A 17,219-nucleotide genomic window follows, 5' to 3' on the forward strand; every position below is an offset into this window, starting at 1 on the left:
TGTAGGAATGAAGCTTTGAAGGCTATTTTCTTTTTAAAAGTCCTTATTTCTTTTCTTATTTCAAGACCGATGGCAGGATAAAGGGTAATGGTAGCAAATGAAATTTAACAGAGGTGAAAAAGCAGAGTTGTATGATTGTTCTGTCACATAATTCAGCAAGAACTGGACATGGCTTGAGAGTAACTTCAGGCACACACAGCACTGACTGCCCAGGTGCCACGAGCAGTTGTCACTGTGTTCAAAGTACACTGAAAGCGTTCCAAGAATAGTCCCTCTGTGTAGGGTTAGGCTGAGTGGGTAGGCTAATTGGATTCAAATATGCAGGGCATGCCCCATGCTCAGGTATTCCTCAGAGAAGACCATCAGCCTGGGGCTGGCCCAGCCTACAGCCCAGGAGCCATGAGGACGGGCCACATCTGTGAGGATGTGTTCTGTTCACTGACCTGTATCCATGGAGGTATTATTATTATTTGGTACGTGGCCCAGCAGGTGGGGTGGGGTGGGTTCTTCATTTCTCCTTTCATTCAGTGTAGGGTCATGAGTCAACAGAAGCCTGGGATTTAATGAGAAACACACTTTTCTCAAAGGAAAGGGACTCAAAGATAAGACTAGATAAGAGAAAGATGATCTCACACTTTACCAGCATAATAGACCTAATCTCAAAGACTATAGCTAAATGCTTCAACATATTTGTTCACATGGAATTCTTCCCCTCCTATGAATTGACCTGAAATTTACTCCTAGATTTTACAGTCTCTGGTCTCTCATCTGTAAGTTCTCCAAGTCTCCTTCCAATGTTAACAGTCAAATTTTGTAACTAATTAAATCAAACTCACAATAACAGTTAAAACATGTAGACAAAAGTGTTTATATGAAGTCTTGAGAGGACATGAAAAAAATGGGACTTCTGAGTCACCAAGTCTCATGGCATTAACTTGATTTCCAACTAGATACAGTGTTGGGTGACTTGACACAGGACCAATACGAAATTAAAAATAAAGTTACTTTCTCATTTTCGCATTCATTGCCGAATTGATAAAATATTCATTTTTTAAAGACCCATATGGCTGTTGATTTTTCGTGAACACAATTAAGGAACTCAAAGTATCAATACAGTAATTCAGGCTGAATGACAATATAGTCTCATGTGATAACTCTCAAAAGAACTGGTAGTAAAGCCAGAAGTAGCTCTGAGGAGGGGAGCAAACCCGTATCTAGCCCTGTGTGTGGCACTAGAGAGCTTAAAAATGTCATTTCTCTTCCGGCCTCTGTATTGTCTAATTTACTCTGAAAAATCATGGGCTAAATCCAGAATTCTCCATAATGCCACCCTCCTAGGTAAGTTTGCCTGTTTTTCAAGCTGAAAGGTGGAGACTTGGCTCATATTGGCCCGCTGTTGGTTTGTATCTGCCCCATGTCCACTCCAATTTTTAATTTTAATTATTTTTAAGTAGTACCTTGATTTTCCTTTTGGGAGCCATCCTTTCATGACTCTCAGCCTATGAGATTTAGATGGCTGGTTCCAGGATGGACCCGTGCCTGACTAACGAACAAATTCATACACAATGATCCTTACCTCTGAGTAACTGGAACTCATCTGCCATTGGACTTATTAGTGATGTTATAAATTCCATTTCTTACAAGCTGAAAGAATTCTAGCCCTTTACTTTCCACACAGGCAAATTCCATTTTCTGTGGCCACAGTGCCACCAGGGTCATGGCATTTTTCATAGACAATGACAGTCTCATACTTGCCTACTGTTTTGGTTTTCTGAGTTTTGCTCACAATAAGACACTATTGATTTTGAAGGTCAAAAAGGCTAATTCTTAGAAAAGCATAACAAGAAATATGCAGCTATGGCAGAGCTAGTAATAAGTGAATGGAATATAGGAACAACCTTTTTTTCCCCCTCTAGATAAGGGCAGTGAGTTTTTCTTAGGAGAGAAAAGAAAAGCTTATTCACCTATAAAAGCTCACAACAGTGCTATGAAACAGAAATCAATGGCTGTTGTCATTGTGTACACCATAATCACTGAAGGAGAAAAAGAACACTGAGTGGCAGAGAAATATCTTTCTAGAGCTTTTGACTCTTTCTTAAGAGAAGTAGTATAGCATCATGGCTAAGGTCATAGACTCTGAGGTCAAATTGTCTAGTTCCAAATCCCACCATGGTCATTTACTAACTGTGTCATCTTGAGAAAGTTACTTAACTCCTCTGTGCCTTACTTTCTTCATCTATAAAATGGAAATTAAAGCTATCACATAGGTTTTTGTTTCTTCATTTTAAGGAATTAGTGTATGCAAAATGCTTACAATAGTGCCAGACACATAGTAAATGCTATTTTTATTCCTGTCAAGGACACTGCATCATCTTGTTATTATTTTCTCTTTATACTTATAAATTTCAGGATCACTTCACAGCTCTTACATCTCCATCTCCATCTCCATCTCACCTAACCTCAGGTCCTCTTCTCAACTTCCATATTTCTGATAGTGGTGCTTCCATTCTCAAGTCTAAATTCAAAACTTTCCAATCACCCCAAGCGTTCCTTCCAATATCATGGATCAAAGAGGAGTAACACTACCAGATTTTAGCCAAGGCCAAACAGACACAAGCCCCAACAGTTGTGTGACTTGGGCAATGTCCCTGTGCTTCTCTTGTCTGCAAAATGGGTAAAATGATTCCTGTTTAGTCTCTGTAGGGCTGAGATGGAGTCAGTTCCAGGCCTTTACAGGCAGTCCTCCTGGTACGGGGCAGCCAAAGTCAATCTGAGTGAGTGGATCCCTGAACTGTGAGCTCCCTTAGCTGTGTGAACCTTCCTGTTTACCACTGTGTCCCCAGTCCTCACCATGTGATTGATTTTGAAATACATATTTGTTGAATAAATGGATAAGTGGTTTAGAGATAAGAACAGCTTCAACTCTAGGGACCACAATTGCCTAATTGTCTCAAGGCAAGTCACTCACAGGATTACCCCCAATAACCACTTCTTCAGTGGGCAAAAAATTAAGCCATATCTGTTTCTGGGTCTCTAAAACTGCTAATCCTAGTTACTAAATTGTCCCAAGTGAAAGCTACATTTTATATATTTAAATAATGCTTTCTTTTTCATTTTACTCTGGCAGGATTTTTTTGTATGTCATGGATTAGTGCTGCATGTAGGCATATGCTTTTTATTTCTATTCATAGAAGTTCCTTAAAAAAAGGTAGAAAATCATTAAAATTGCTTGCATAGGGCTAGTAACAAACCACAAAATCTTTTGGGGAGGCATCTTATGAGTGCTTTTATAATAGTTCTTTCCTTATGCAGTTACATTGAGAAAAACAATTTGTCTTAATGTGTTACATTTTCTTTGTTTTTAATTTTTTAGAATAACCTTTGGCAATGCTGACCATAGGTTATATTTATAAAGCTAGATTGAGGCTTCATTAATCACTATATCATGAATTTACATTAGATTTAGAAAATCTTACAAACATTTATAACATTTAGTTTTTCAATAGCTTCTTTGAAGGAAGATCTTGAATAATCTGTTAGTTAAGACATCAATGAAAACAGATTCAGGTTATTTATTAAGGACATAGTTGCTACAATTTCTCAGAGCAAAATCTTCTTTCCTGTCGTATTTGTTGTGTCCTGTCCCTAGTATGTGAATCTGAGAACTAGGCTACTTAGGACTGGAATTAGAAAGGAGTGTGGCGAAAACCTGCATAATCAGATGGGGATTCTTTTTCTTTTTCTTTCCTTTTTTTTTTTTTTTTTAAAGTATTAAGTTTTGATGGCAGATATTTGCTAACTTTGCTCAATTTCTGTAACTCAGAAATCAATCCAGTTTTATTCAGGGCAGGAACTGATGCAACTGGAGGACAGATTTTCTTGGTAAGTTACACAGGAGCACCAAGAGCTGCTGGGGTTTGCTTACTATTATTCCTTGAGGAATTTTGCCTTTAAAGGAGCTCATAGTGTGAGAGAAACCATCTCATGTGTAGCAGCAGCTTGTCATAAAATAACTTGGCCTTGGAACAAAAACAGTTTTGAGGGGAGCACTTTTCCTTAGAAACAAGGCCTCTGGCTTACCAAATAGTTAACAAAAGTAACCCCTTTTGTAAGTCTCAGAACATTTCAAATTCAGTTTGGTTTCATGAAATCCAGAAAAGGGCCTAAGCACAATGCCACAAACCAGGCAAGGAACTACAAATGCTCTCAGGGGGTTCACCGTGAACAGTGAACACCATAAATCCAACTAAGCTGGGCACCTCATTCATCCACTGAACAAATATTAAATGCAAACTCTATGCTTCTCTGTAAAACATGGAAGAAAAGGCGGGAACCAGAATACCTGCTGTTATGTAGTCCCAGTCTGACTTGCTATTGGTTGTTTAGTAAAAGTCCAATGTATGCATAACACAATAGAATTATTTATTCATCCACCTCACACTTATTCCAGTCTCACCACTGAAGTAAGGGCACAAGAGCAAGAATAAGACCCAATGCCTACCCTCCAGGGTATATAACAATTACTTGGTGTACAGAAATAATGTAAAAACAAGCAGTGTTAATCCAAAAACTTGAAGTACCAGATCACTGCATCCTCACTTCATCCCTTCTGTCACACATGGTCCAAGTGGTAAAAGCTACTGCAGGTGTGGGTGGTGATTCCGATTATGAATTGGGGCCCTTCAAGTTCAGTTTACCAGGCTTCCCTTCACAGTGTGCCTGCCCTGCTGGTGTCCACCGGGGGCCTGTCCAGGAAGAGTTCAACTGCCTTTTACAAAAACGGTTTTCAGTCTCCAAGAAGCCTGTGTTGTTGGTCTCTGTGGCAGAAATCCTAGCTGTGGCCTCCAACACTGGCTGCATTCCTGGTTATAGGCTTCTTGACTCCTGTGCACTCAGCCACATCAGAGCCACATCAGCTTGCTTCTTGGAAGGCAGCTATGCTCACCACTATACTACCAATGCACAGCTTGCTTCTTGCTTCCTTTCCAGCCCTGGCAAGGAGCCTGCACCGTGTTCCTTATCGCTGTACTGGAGTCCACAGCACATCTGCCTTCAGCTCAGATCTTTCAGCTCTCCTGATACAGTGTTTGGTAGGAAGGGCCTGGTTTGGGTCTCAGACAAGAGGTCTGACCCCACCTTCGCTGTTTACAGAAGCTGTGAGACCTTGGACAAAATCGTTAACCCTCCCAGACTCTAAGACTTCAGCTTCAAAGTGGGTAATAGTTTTTAACTTCCTCTGATTATTATGAGAGTTAAATGAGCTAATGCAGGTAAAATGCTCGGCACGTAATTGTGCTAGACACACATGAGCTAGCATTTTCTTCTCTTTCAGCTGCTCACTTTAATTAGGCAATCTCCACACTTGTGAGCCTGAACAATTTACCAGCTTAGCTTCTGAATATTCATTTACTGCATTTGTCAGCCAAGCTCCCCAAGGCCCTCCATGAAGAGACCCAGGTCCCCTGCCTACTGCCAATCAGGGAAGAGGACAATTTCCATTACCAATGGACAACACAGTGTCCATGAAGTAACTGGTTCCCACACACAATTCACGCATCACTTTTTGAGCACAATTAGTGATGGTTCAAACGAAGGGAGGCTGAGTATAGGAATGAAAGGCTTAGCTTAGACCAAGCCCTGTTCTTCCACAAGAGCCTGCTGGGGAAGGTCAAGCAGAGAGAAAAGGCTGGCTTTATTTCCTTTGGGTCCCTATCCCACTCCTCACATCAGGGAGCAAGCATGACATTGTGTTTGAAAGCCGCCAGGGATGCATTGGCCAGACTGCATCAAATCCTGATGTTGCCACTTACTAGCAGATGATCTGGAGTGGAGTGAGTTATTTAACTTCATGTCTCAGTTTCCTCATCTATAAGGCAAGGACAGTATCCACCTTATAGGGTCATTTTGAGAGTCACTGAATTCAGATCTATTAGCTGCTTAGAACAATGCCTGGGACACAGTAAACACTATCTAAGTGTCTTTAAAATAGGACACATTTAAAATGCCAGGTACTGAAACCGTCTCACCAAATCTTCAAGAGTGCATGCATGCACTAGCTCTTTCCTTTTGCCTCAATTGCACCCTGGAAAGCACTGCTGAGTCACCTGCAAAAATTCTGCAGGTTGCCACTCTTGCCGCGTCGTCTCAAAACTGCACTGATCTAGAAATACGGCCTCAATATGTGCCACTCAGGCCCCCATCAGTAAGTGAAGAATACAGGCTTCATGAGGTTAGACTAAGCGATTTCTTGAACGGATTATCCAACACATCTACCTGACTAAAGAAACAGTGCTAGTAGCTCTTTGTATATAAAATTTGAAAAAATCTTTAAAATAAAAATACTACTTAGCCTTGAGGTAAGTTGGATGACTTTTAGTTATACATGCTTAGATCTGTGACTGCTTTCCCCATCTTCCCCTGAAGAATGTGTTCTGTTACATTTGTGTCCCTCAAAGCCATCTACTCAGATCCCTCCTGCTATGCTGCCTCCCTTGATCTTTGAAACAGATGATCCTTCCCCTGTATAGTTTTCCTTCTCTCCTAAGTTCCTTCACTTGATATGGTGATGGAGCGCTTACCATGTGCCGGGCACTCTACCAGGTACTGAGCAACACCAATGAACAAGACACACATGGACTAGGTTGTCTTGTGTTTTCTTGGATTTGGGGTTTCTGATTCCTTAACTTTCCTTAACTATGTGATGTTCGAGTTGGCTTGTGTTGTCTTCAAAGACCACTGCCTCCTCTAAATGTCACTAAATAGTGTTTGTGAAATTTGAAGATAATTGCAGATAGGTATACTAGTGTTAGCTGCCTTTTAAGTGAGTGGGTAGGACTTTAAAAATAAGATAAATCACTGTAACATCTCTGAAAGAAGCATGAACGTTTCTAGGATCAGTTTTATAGGTTGGTTTTGAGTTTTTATGACTTCAGTGGTTTAGATCGTTGTTTCAAACTAGAAATATAATAATGAAAAAAGAATTAAGGCAATATCAGGTAAGGGATGGAGTTAACATTGTATCTTTTAAAACTGCTGATATGAAATTTTAGTTTCTCCACAAATATTTGGTGATAAAATCTCTTTTCTTCTTGAGTGAGGTAAATATACACTCAGCCAAAAGTCACTACACAGGGGGTGAAATTATCCACAAAACTTAGCTCAGTATGAGTCTGAGGTAATGACTTCCATGGGCAATTAGGCTTAGGAATCCAGGTTCTCTGTAAACTGTATGTATTTGTATTTACAGTTCGATTTGTATATATTAAAGGACTGATGATCAGGAGAAAAGAATATGTTGCATAATTCATATTTCTATGATTTTTTTAAAAAGCAGCCTAAATACCACCACAGTAAATTTATTGAATGCAAAATGTCAACGAAAATATAAGTCCAATACTTGCTTGTATCAATAATTAAAGTTGGGTTATATCCATACAGACCTTTAAGATCCTAAAAGATGACTCTTTGAAAATCTGCCATTTTGCAGAAGCCTAGAGAAAATAAGTGACCTTCCCCAGGTCAATCCATGAATTAACAGCAGAGCTGGAATTCCAAACTTTTTTGGTTCGATTAATCCCAACGATTTTGTCCTCTGTGTGGAGTAAATGGACACTGATTATATATGCCACCCATCTTTTAAAGATACTCAATTTAGAAAGCTCAGAATGTCCATACTTTACGAATCTTAATTTTAGCCATTTCTTAGTCAAGCTGCTTATTATTAAGCTAAATCTTTCATTTCTTCTTACAACCTAAACATTTCTGCTACCTTCATGATTTCCCCCTTTATCCTTTTTCTTTCTTTCTTCTTTTTTTCTTTTTTCTATTTCTGTATCTTGTGTAAAACCTACCTTCAGTCACTTTACTTATAATCTCACAAGACTTGTTCCAACTGTTGGTGCATCTCCATTCAGGATTCTTAGAAGGATTTGACTTTCGATTTCGAAGCCAGTACATGTGCACTCATATCAGGTATTTCCTATTTCAATTATTTTTGAGCTGCTATCAAAGATTTAATGTTGACTGTGGAAGCTTTATCTCTGTCATCTGACACTTTGAAGACAAATTCCTTCCCCCTGGATCCTCCTAGGGAACTACACTATGAGGTCCTGGATGGAACACTAGATATTACTTGACAGATTTGTTTGCTTGTGGCAGCCCTTTTGAGGACATAAGGAGGTGGGGAAAGAAACACAGAAAATGATTGAAAGAGAAAGTAATTAAGTTTTGATGCTACTTAGGTAAAGAAAGTTGTTACATTAAGCTTGTGCAGGTGGTTAAGTACCAGCTTTTCTCATTCTAAGTTGGTAAAACATTCTCCCAGAAGCACTGGAGAGAGACTCACTCTTCTTCACCTCAGCTTCCACAGGGAAATGACATCATCTCCCACATTTATGTGAACCTATAGGTTTATAATGTCTCATCTCTCAATATAGGGTAAATTGCTTAAAAGAAAAGTTAATCTCAGACTCTGAGTTAATAATAAACTTCTAGAATAGTCAATGTGAAAGATTGGTGGGGAGGAGTTCTGCTTTTGGGTATGTCACACTAGCTTATATCAGAACAATCCCCCCTCTCAATGACTAAAATTATGAAAGCTGAATAAAGAAAAATTTTGAAGCCATCCAAGAGCTTCCAAGAACTTTCTCTCTGTGCTTGAGGGGCTGCAGTGCTGAAGATAAGGAAAGCACAGAGAGAGCCTGACATTTGGCTGAACATTTCATTTGCTGATTTATAAACAATGGATGAAATGAAGAAAAACTAAGCAGAGCTTTTGGCAGGCTTACAGGCTAATGAGACAAAAATTAGAGTTTAAGATCCACCAGACAGGAGGCTGATAAAAACCCTATGCTTTCAATGAGCTCCAGTGAAGCCTTAAACTTTAGGGCAAACAAGGAATATACCTGCCCTCACAAAAACTGAACCTAAGATTTGAGTCATCTCAATCCCCAATGAGATTAAAATGATCGGCCTCTAGCCTAATTGCCTAACAGAAACTGAAGTATATTCTCTCTAGGAGGAAGTTGACATCACTCAGAGCCTCAAATTATCTTTATAAATCTTTCAAAAAGAAGGCTTGGAATTTAATTTAAAAATTACCAGGAAAAAAGAATAGAAGAAAGTCTTTGTGAGCTGAGGTTATGCACAGATTTCTTGGCTATGATATAAAAAGCACAATCCATCAGAGAACAAATTGCTATGTTGGACTTCTTCAAAATTGAAACCTCCTGCTCTTTGAAAGACAATTTAAAGAAAATAAAAAGAGAAGTTTTAGAATGAGGCAAAATATATGTAAATCACATTTCTGATAAAAGACTTGTATCCAGAATATGTAAAGATCCCTCAAAACTCAGTAACAAGAAAACAAATTATCTAATTAAAAATGGGCAAAAGATTTGAAAGGAGACTTCACCAAAGACAATAAACAGGTGACAACTAAGGACATGAAAAATGCTAAGCATCCTTAGTCATTAGGGAAATATAAGTTAAAATCATAATGAGATATCACACACTCTAGTTAAAATGGCACACACACAAAAAAGATAAGACCAAATACTTGGAAGGAAGAACTTAAAGCCACTGGTACTCATATATTGCTGGTGGGACTGGAAAATGGTACAGACACTCGGGGGAAATAAAAAAGTTTTCTATTTCTTATAAAAAGTAAACATACACTTAAAATGAGACCTACAAATACCATTTCTATTTTCCCAAGTCAAATGAAAATTTATGTTCACACAAATTTTGTATATGATGTTTATAGTGGCTTTATTTGTAATCACCCCAAACTAGAAACAACCCAAATATCCTTCAACTGGGAATGGAGAAACAAACTACAATGCAATGGAATACTAACCCACAATAGAAAAGAACAATCTACCAATACACACAACATGGCTGACTCTCAAATGCACTAGGCTAAGGTAAAGAATCCAGTCTCGACAGACTGGGATTTCAAAATTTGTAGATACTGACAGGCATATACAGAATAGATAAACAAGATTATACTGTATAGCACAGGGAAATATATATAAGATCTTGTGGTAGCTCACAGCAAAAAAAAAATGCGACAATGAATACATGTATGTCCATGTATAACTGAAAAATTGTGCTCTACCCTGGAATTTGACACAACATTGTAAAATAACTATAACTCAATAAAAAAAAAAAATGTTAAATAAATAAATAAATAAATAGGCAAAATACCTTAGAGGCTACCATATTGGACATCACAGATGTAGAATACTGCCATGATCACAGAGCAGTCTGATACACAGCTGTATTCTAGGTAGTTACCTAATTATTCTTAAGAGATACTTAAAGAATTGTATTTTCCCAGCCTTTCAGCTATTGAAAATATTTGATTTAAAATATACATGCTGTACCAAATATCTTTTAAAATTTATATTAAAAATGTGATTACTATGAAAAAAAAAAGAATCCAGTCTCAAAAGGTTACAAGCTGTGTAATTCTATTTATATGACATTATGGAAAAGGCAAACTATAGGGTCAGTTGGGATTGGAAAGTATTGACCAAAAGGGACAGGGAGCAGTTTGGGGGGATGGTGGAACTGAGCTAAATTTAGATATGATGAAATACATACTTATACTTGTACTGACTTACACTTCTGGGATCATGGAATAGACATAATTTTCACTAAGTAAAAATTAAGACTCTGACCTTTACACATAAAACAAATATAAGAAGACACTGAAAGGTAAAGAGAAGCAGGCAGACCATATAGGGACCTTGGGTCCCAAGGAACAACACAAGTAGATTGTGTGATAAGTTATGTTATACAATGCAATCCTTAGAGTAACCACCAAAAAAGCTACATTTAGAGATACACTCAAAAACACTTTAGATAAGTCAAAATGAAGTTCTAAAGAATTCTCAAGTAATCCACAAGGAGAAAAAAAAAAAAAAGACAAACAAAAAGAGAGTGAACAAAGAGAAAACAAAAAATAAAATGGCAAACTTAACTCCTAATATATCAATGAGTACATTAAATATAAATAGTTTAGATACACCCATTAAAAGCAGAGATTATCAGAGTAGATTAAAAAACATGATTCTTAGATGCTACTTAAAAGAAATTCACTTCAAATATAGTAATATAGGCAGGTTGAAATTAAAGGGCTGAAAGATATATCATGTAAACATTTATCAAAAGAAAGCAGTTATGTTAATATCAGATAAAATAGACTTCAGAGCAAAGAATATTAACAGAGACAAAGAGGGATATTACATAATGCTTACAAGGTCAATTCACCAAAAAGATATAGCAATCCTAAATGAAATGAAGAGGCATTTCACCAAAGAGTATACAGAGATGGGAAAAGCACATAAAAATTATTCAACATTATTAGCCATTAGGGAAATGCAAATTATAATTACAATGAGATATCATCATATACCTAATAGAATGACTAAAAAATTGTTAACAACATAAAATGTTGGTAACAGTACGGAGAAACTGGATCACTCATACATTGCTGTGTGAATAGTGAATGGTGCATTCACTCTGGAAAACAGTTTGGAAGAGAGAAAATGAAATCAAAGGAATAACTGAAAAGAAAATAACTATGAATTTTCTAAAACTGATGAGATATGAAGCAACAAATTCAGCAGATGCTACAAAGAAACAGGTTAAACACTAAGCAAAGCACACATATGCATATCACTGTAGGACAATTGAAAATCAAAGATAAAGAGAAAAATTTAAAAACAGTCAGAGAAAAAAGACATGATGAAAACGGCAACAAAGACCTTAACCTGACTTTACAATAGAAATAATGAACATTAAAAGACAGTGGAATGATGTCAACAAACAATAGATGCAAGGGAGCCATGCAAAAGTAACAATAAGAAAGCTGAGGTAACTATATTAACAACAGACAAAATAGATTTTAAGAAAGAATTATTACTAGAGACAAAGAAGATATTTTATAAAATACATACTTTATATATTAAAGATTTCAGGAAGATTTAACAACTATAAATGTATACACATCTAATAATAGAGGTCCATAATATGTAAAGCATATATTATGAAAAAAAAGACAATTCAACAATTATAGTTGAACATATCAATCTCACACATAACAACTACTAATTCATAAACATTCATTACCATAGCTTTGACATTTACAAAGTAAAAATTAACAGACATGAAAGGAGGAAATAGAAACTCACAATCACAGAGGTAGACTTTAATCACGTCTCTCAGTAACAAACTGAAGAAGTATACAAAGTTAGCTAGAATATAGACAATTTAAGAATAAGATTTACAAAATAGAACTTACTGATACATCTCAGAAACTCTACCCCAAATTTTAGAATATAAATTATGTTTCAATGCTTTAGAATTATTTACAAGCTGAGCTACACTAGACCATAAAACATGTGTCTACAAGTTTCAAAGGACATTAATAGTGGGCATATTCTCTGTCCATAGTGAAATTAAGCTAAAAATCTATTTAAAAAATAGGAAATCACCAAATGCCCAGTGACTTAAAGTATATTTATATATAATATCTTGGTTAGAGAGGAGATCACAATAAAAATTAGAAAATACTTTGGACTGAAGTATAATAAAATAGAACATATAAAACCTTACAGAATGCAGCTAAAACTTTAGTTTAAAGGGAAATTTATAGCTTTTAGTGCATATATTTCAAAAAAGGAAAGGCTGAAAATCAATGATTTAAGTATATGCTTCAAAAGGTAAAGAAAAAGAGAACACCAATAGAGCCCCCCAAAATAGAAGAAACACATAAAAGTGCAAAAAAATAATGGAATAGCAACAAATACAATAATGAGAATAAACAAATGTATAAGTTGGTCCTTTGAAAAGGTTAGTAAGAAAGATAAACCCCTGTCAAGAATGATGAGAGACAGAATGAGAGAGAGAGAATTTCTAATATCACTTTGTAGAAATAGTGACATTACTATGAATTCATTTGTTACAAACACACAGCTGAATAGTATTAATAGTATTTTTGCCGACAAATTGAAAAATCAAATAAAATGGGCAAGCTGGTAGAAAAACACAACTTGTCAAAGAACAATGTAAGAAAAATATGACTATGTACAATGTAAGAAAAATATGGATATTCCCATATCTAATATAAGTAATCAAATTTCTATTTAAAACTTATCCCATAAAAAACAACTCCAGGCCCAGATGGTACCACTAATGAATTCTTCTAAACATTAAAGGGCAAACTAATATTAATCTTACATAAACACTTCCAGAGAACAGAAAACAACATCGTCAGCTTATTTTTTGAGGCTAGCATAATCTTAAGAGCAAAATCCTACAGGAATATTACAAAAAAAGAAAAATTATAGTCAATCTCATTCATGAATATAGATATAAAATAATCCTAAACAAAATGCTAGCAAACCAAATTCAGTGATAAACAAATGGAGCTAAACAGCATGGTTAACAATGTAAGTTTGGTTTAGTTATACAAGAATCAATCAGTATAATTCACTTCTTTAATAGAAGAAAAATGAAAAACCATATTATACTTCAATAGGTAAATTAGAAATATTTGATGAAATATAATACTCATTCATAATAAAAACTCTTAGCAAAATAGGAATAGAAGGAAACTTCCTTAATTTAACAAAGTCTATGCACTAAAAGAACCTACAGCTAGTATCATACTACATACTGAAAGAGGAAAAGCATCCCCTGATGTTGGGAATGAGACAAGGACATCTGCTACATATACTGTTATTCAGCATTGTCTTAGACATTCTAGCGGGGGCAGCAAGTCAGGAAAATTAGTAAAAGATGTCAGGATTGGAGAAGAAACTGTCATTATTCAGTCAATATGACTATGTACAATGAAAGCTCCAAACAATCTTTAGATACACTATTGGAATTAATAAGTGAACATAGACGTTTCTTGATACTAGAGCATTATACAAAACCATTTTTATTTCTATTTATAAGCAATAGGCAATTAGAAAATAAAATTTTCAAGAATATTTAAAGTAGCATAAAATTCAAATACCTAAAAATAAATCTAAAGGCAGATTTACAAGAGTTCTACACATACTCACTCACTCACACACACTATAAAACATTATTTAGAGAAAATGAATACGATGTAAGTAAATAAAGGGATATATAACATTCAAGCACTGGAAGCTATAATATTATAAAAATGCAAATATTCTCTATCTTATTTACAGATTCAGTGCAATCCCAGCCAAAATCTATATTTTGTGTGATTTTTAGAGGGGGGGAAAGTTGACAAGAATCTTCTAAAATAGAGGTGGAAATATAAAAGTCCTAAGATGGACAAGACAGTTTTGAAGAAGACCAAAATTGGAGGTTATGTGAGCAAACGACGGGATAGTAATTAGGGCAGGGTGACACTGGTGCAAGGGTAAACAAATATGTAAACGAAACAAAATATAATTCAGAACCCACGCCACATACAAAGACACCTGATATTTTACAAAGTTGTCAATGTAGAGAAATCAGGGGAAATATTCTTGTCAAAAAACAGTGGTGAGTCAATGGATAACTCTTAATAATTGAGTCTTTACCTCTAACTTACACTTAGAAATAATAAATTCAAGATGGGCTGTTGGTCTAAACAAGAAAGGTAAACTAATAAAGTTTTAGGGTGATAATATAGAAAAAATACCTTTTTGACTTTGAAAAAGGCAAAAACCTCTAAACAGTACAGAAAAAATGCCATCTATAAAAGATAAGATTAATCAATTTGACCATATTAACATGAAATTCTGTTCATCAAAGGAAACCATTAAGAAAAAGAGATAAACTCACAAAGTAGAAGATATATTTGCAGTATATAAAAACAAAGAAAGATTTGTAAGAAGATATATAAAGGAGTCCTAGATTTAAAAAATAAAAAGCCAAACAAACCAATTTTTAAAAATAGGCAAAATCTGAAACAGGTAATTCACAAAAGAGACTATCTAAATAAACTTATGACAAACTATCTAACATCATTAATCACTAGGGACATACAAAATAAAACAACGATGGTATACATACCTCCCAGACTGGTTAGTTTTAAAAAGACTCACAATATGGCAAGTTGGCAAAGATGTGAAGCAACTAGAACTTTCATTTTTCCTGGTACAATCACTTTGGAAAACTGTTTTGCAGTAGATACTAAAGATCAACAGTGGCCTCTTTTGACTCAGAAATTCAACTTCTACATACATGCCTAACAGAAATATATACATATGTATGCCAAAAACATATACAAAAAAGTTAACAGCAGCATCGCTCATAGTAGTCTAAACCTGAGGATAACTCATAAGTCTATCAACAGTGAATGAATAAATACATTGTACTATATTTATATAAATACTATGCTGCAATAAAAAAGAACAAATGACTGATATGTATAACAACATGGATTAATCTCACAAATACAATGTTAAGAGTAAATATTATATAATTCCTTTCATATAAAATTCAAAAATAGTTAAGACTAATCAGTGGTATTAGTGTGAATAGTGGTTACCTTTGGGGTGTAAAAGGGTTGGTGTCTGGCAGGGAACAAAAGTTGATTCTGTTGTGCAGTGAAGGTTTTGTTTCTTGATTTTTGTGGTAATAACAAAGCTGTGTTCATATTACAGAAATTATTCAAGCTCAACAACGACTTTTACATGTTTATATCTGTGTGTATCACTTCCACAAAATTTTGTTTGAATAAAACTAATGGGGAGACTTAGATAGAAAAACTTCCCAATTAAAGTAATTTTCCATTTCCAATTTTTTTAAAAATCCAAGATGATAATCATTTAGACAGAATTAATGGAAACAGACAACCTTATAGTAGCTTTTATTTCTCTCATCAGAAAGGCAGGCTGTAAGCTAATAGCACATTATAGGAAAATCCTTTTTAATACTGATAATGATAACATTTCCTTTGTTCTTTATTAATCTCTTGAACGTGTAGGTAAGGAAGTGGCGGCTATTTCCTTGGGAAAAGAGCAAGTGAAGTATTTCTTGTTCAGTCACATTTGTGCTGCTTCTAGAGAGAGTCCAACAGATAAAATTTTACAGTGTTCCATGTTGCTAAAAGTGTTTTCTTTGTTATAAAACAAACAAAAAAATATGTCATCAGATTTTAGAATTAAGACTTTAGATGCCCCTGAAACTAGTAAGAGTTTTCTACAACTAATTAAAAGCAGGTAATGAGAATTGAAGGATAGAAACGAGGCTATGAAAGGTCTTGAGCAGGCATAAAAGACAAAATAAGCTAAGAAGAGATGTTTTCTTTCTCTAGAAATTAAAAAGAATATACCTTTGTTATAGAAAATTTAGAAGGTATATTGAGGGAGAAAGAAGAAAAGAAAAAAATCATCCATAGCCCCACTCCCCAGGGATTAAAACCTACCTATTCTTACAATTTATTTTCTGGGTCTGCATTTGAGTAAGTTTCACTGTATTATAACAAGCTTTCTGCTCTTACCATTATGCCTGGAACATGTTCTCATGTTGTTATATATTGTCCTGTATTTAATGGTTTTAAATTCTTCATGAGATCACCTGTGTGGATTTTTAAAAATATGGAAAACTGGATCGTACTCCCAGCCTATTGATTTGATGGTCCTTAGAGAGACTCAGACATGGGTATTTTAAAAAAAGTTTCACAGCTGATCTCAGTGGAGAACTGAGGTTGAGATAATCTTCGACTATTCTTTTTCTTTAATAGATTCATAGAATTCTATCATATGCACATACTGTTAATTTATTTAACTTTTCCCCAATATTATTTGACAGCTATGTTCTCTTTCTTTGAGAGGGGAGTATTTGAAATAATCCTATAGTGAATATCTGTGGATACATCTCTGATTATTTGCTAGGAACAAATTCCTAGAAGTAAACTTCCTGGTTTGGTTTAATTGAAGGCTTTTCATTAGCAAATCATCCTCTAGAAATGTTTTGTCGAAGTATTCTAGTACCAGCATGTTATGAGAGTCCCTGTTTCCTTGCACTATCATTAAATAATAGTAAATACTATAATTTTAAAACATTTTGGCCAATTTTATTATTTGGTATATGCATTTCTTTGATTATCAGTTAGGTTGAACAATTTTTCATTAGTAAATTGCTTCTTTATATCAGAAGCAATTTTTATATGGATAAAGACTTAAGGAAAAGCCTAAAATTTTAAAGTAGAAATGAAAATGACAATGTTCCAAATCAGGATC

At 35.2% G+C, this 17,219-nt stretch overlaps 1 protein-coding gene across 8 annotated transcripts in view; it reads right to left on the reverse strand.

Annotated features, from left to right (window-relative positions):
- PJA2 (praja ring finger ubiquitin ligase 2) overlaps positions 1 to 17,219 on the reverse strand; it is a 266,911-nt gene that overhangs the window by 132,809 nt on the left and 116,883 nt on the right. For 5 of the 8 annotated variants that reach the window (XM_064482988.1, XM_064482997.1, XM_064482990.1 and 2 more), the window contains one exon: positions 444 to 553. The exons of the other annotated variants lie outside the window; for them this stretch is intronic. The gene's annotated coding sequence lies outside the window, so the exon portion shown is untranslated. The remainder of the gene's footprint in view (positions 1 to 443; positions 554 to 17,219) is intronic. 8 annotated transcript variants of the gene reach the window in all.

The sequence above is a fragment of the Camelus dromedarius genome, chromosome 3 (assembly GCF_036321535.1).
Source record: "Camelus dromedarius isolate mCamDro1 chromosome 3, mCamDro1.pat, whole genome shotgun sequence".
NCBI lineage: Eukaryota > Metazoa > Chordata > Mammalia > Artiodactyla > Camelidae > Camelus > Camelus dromedarius.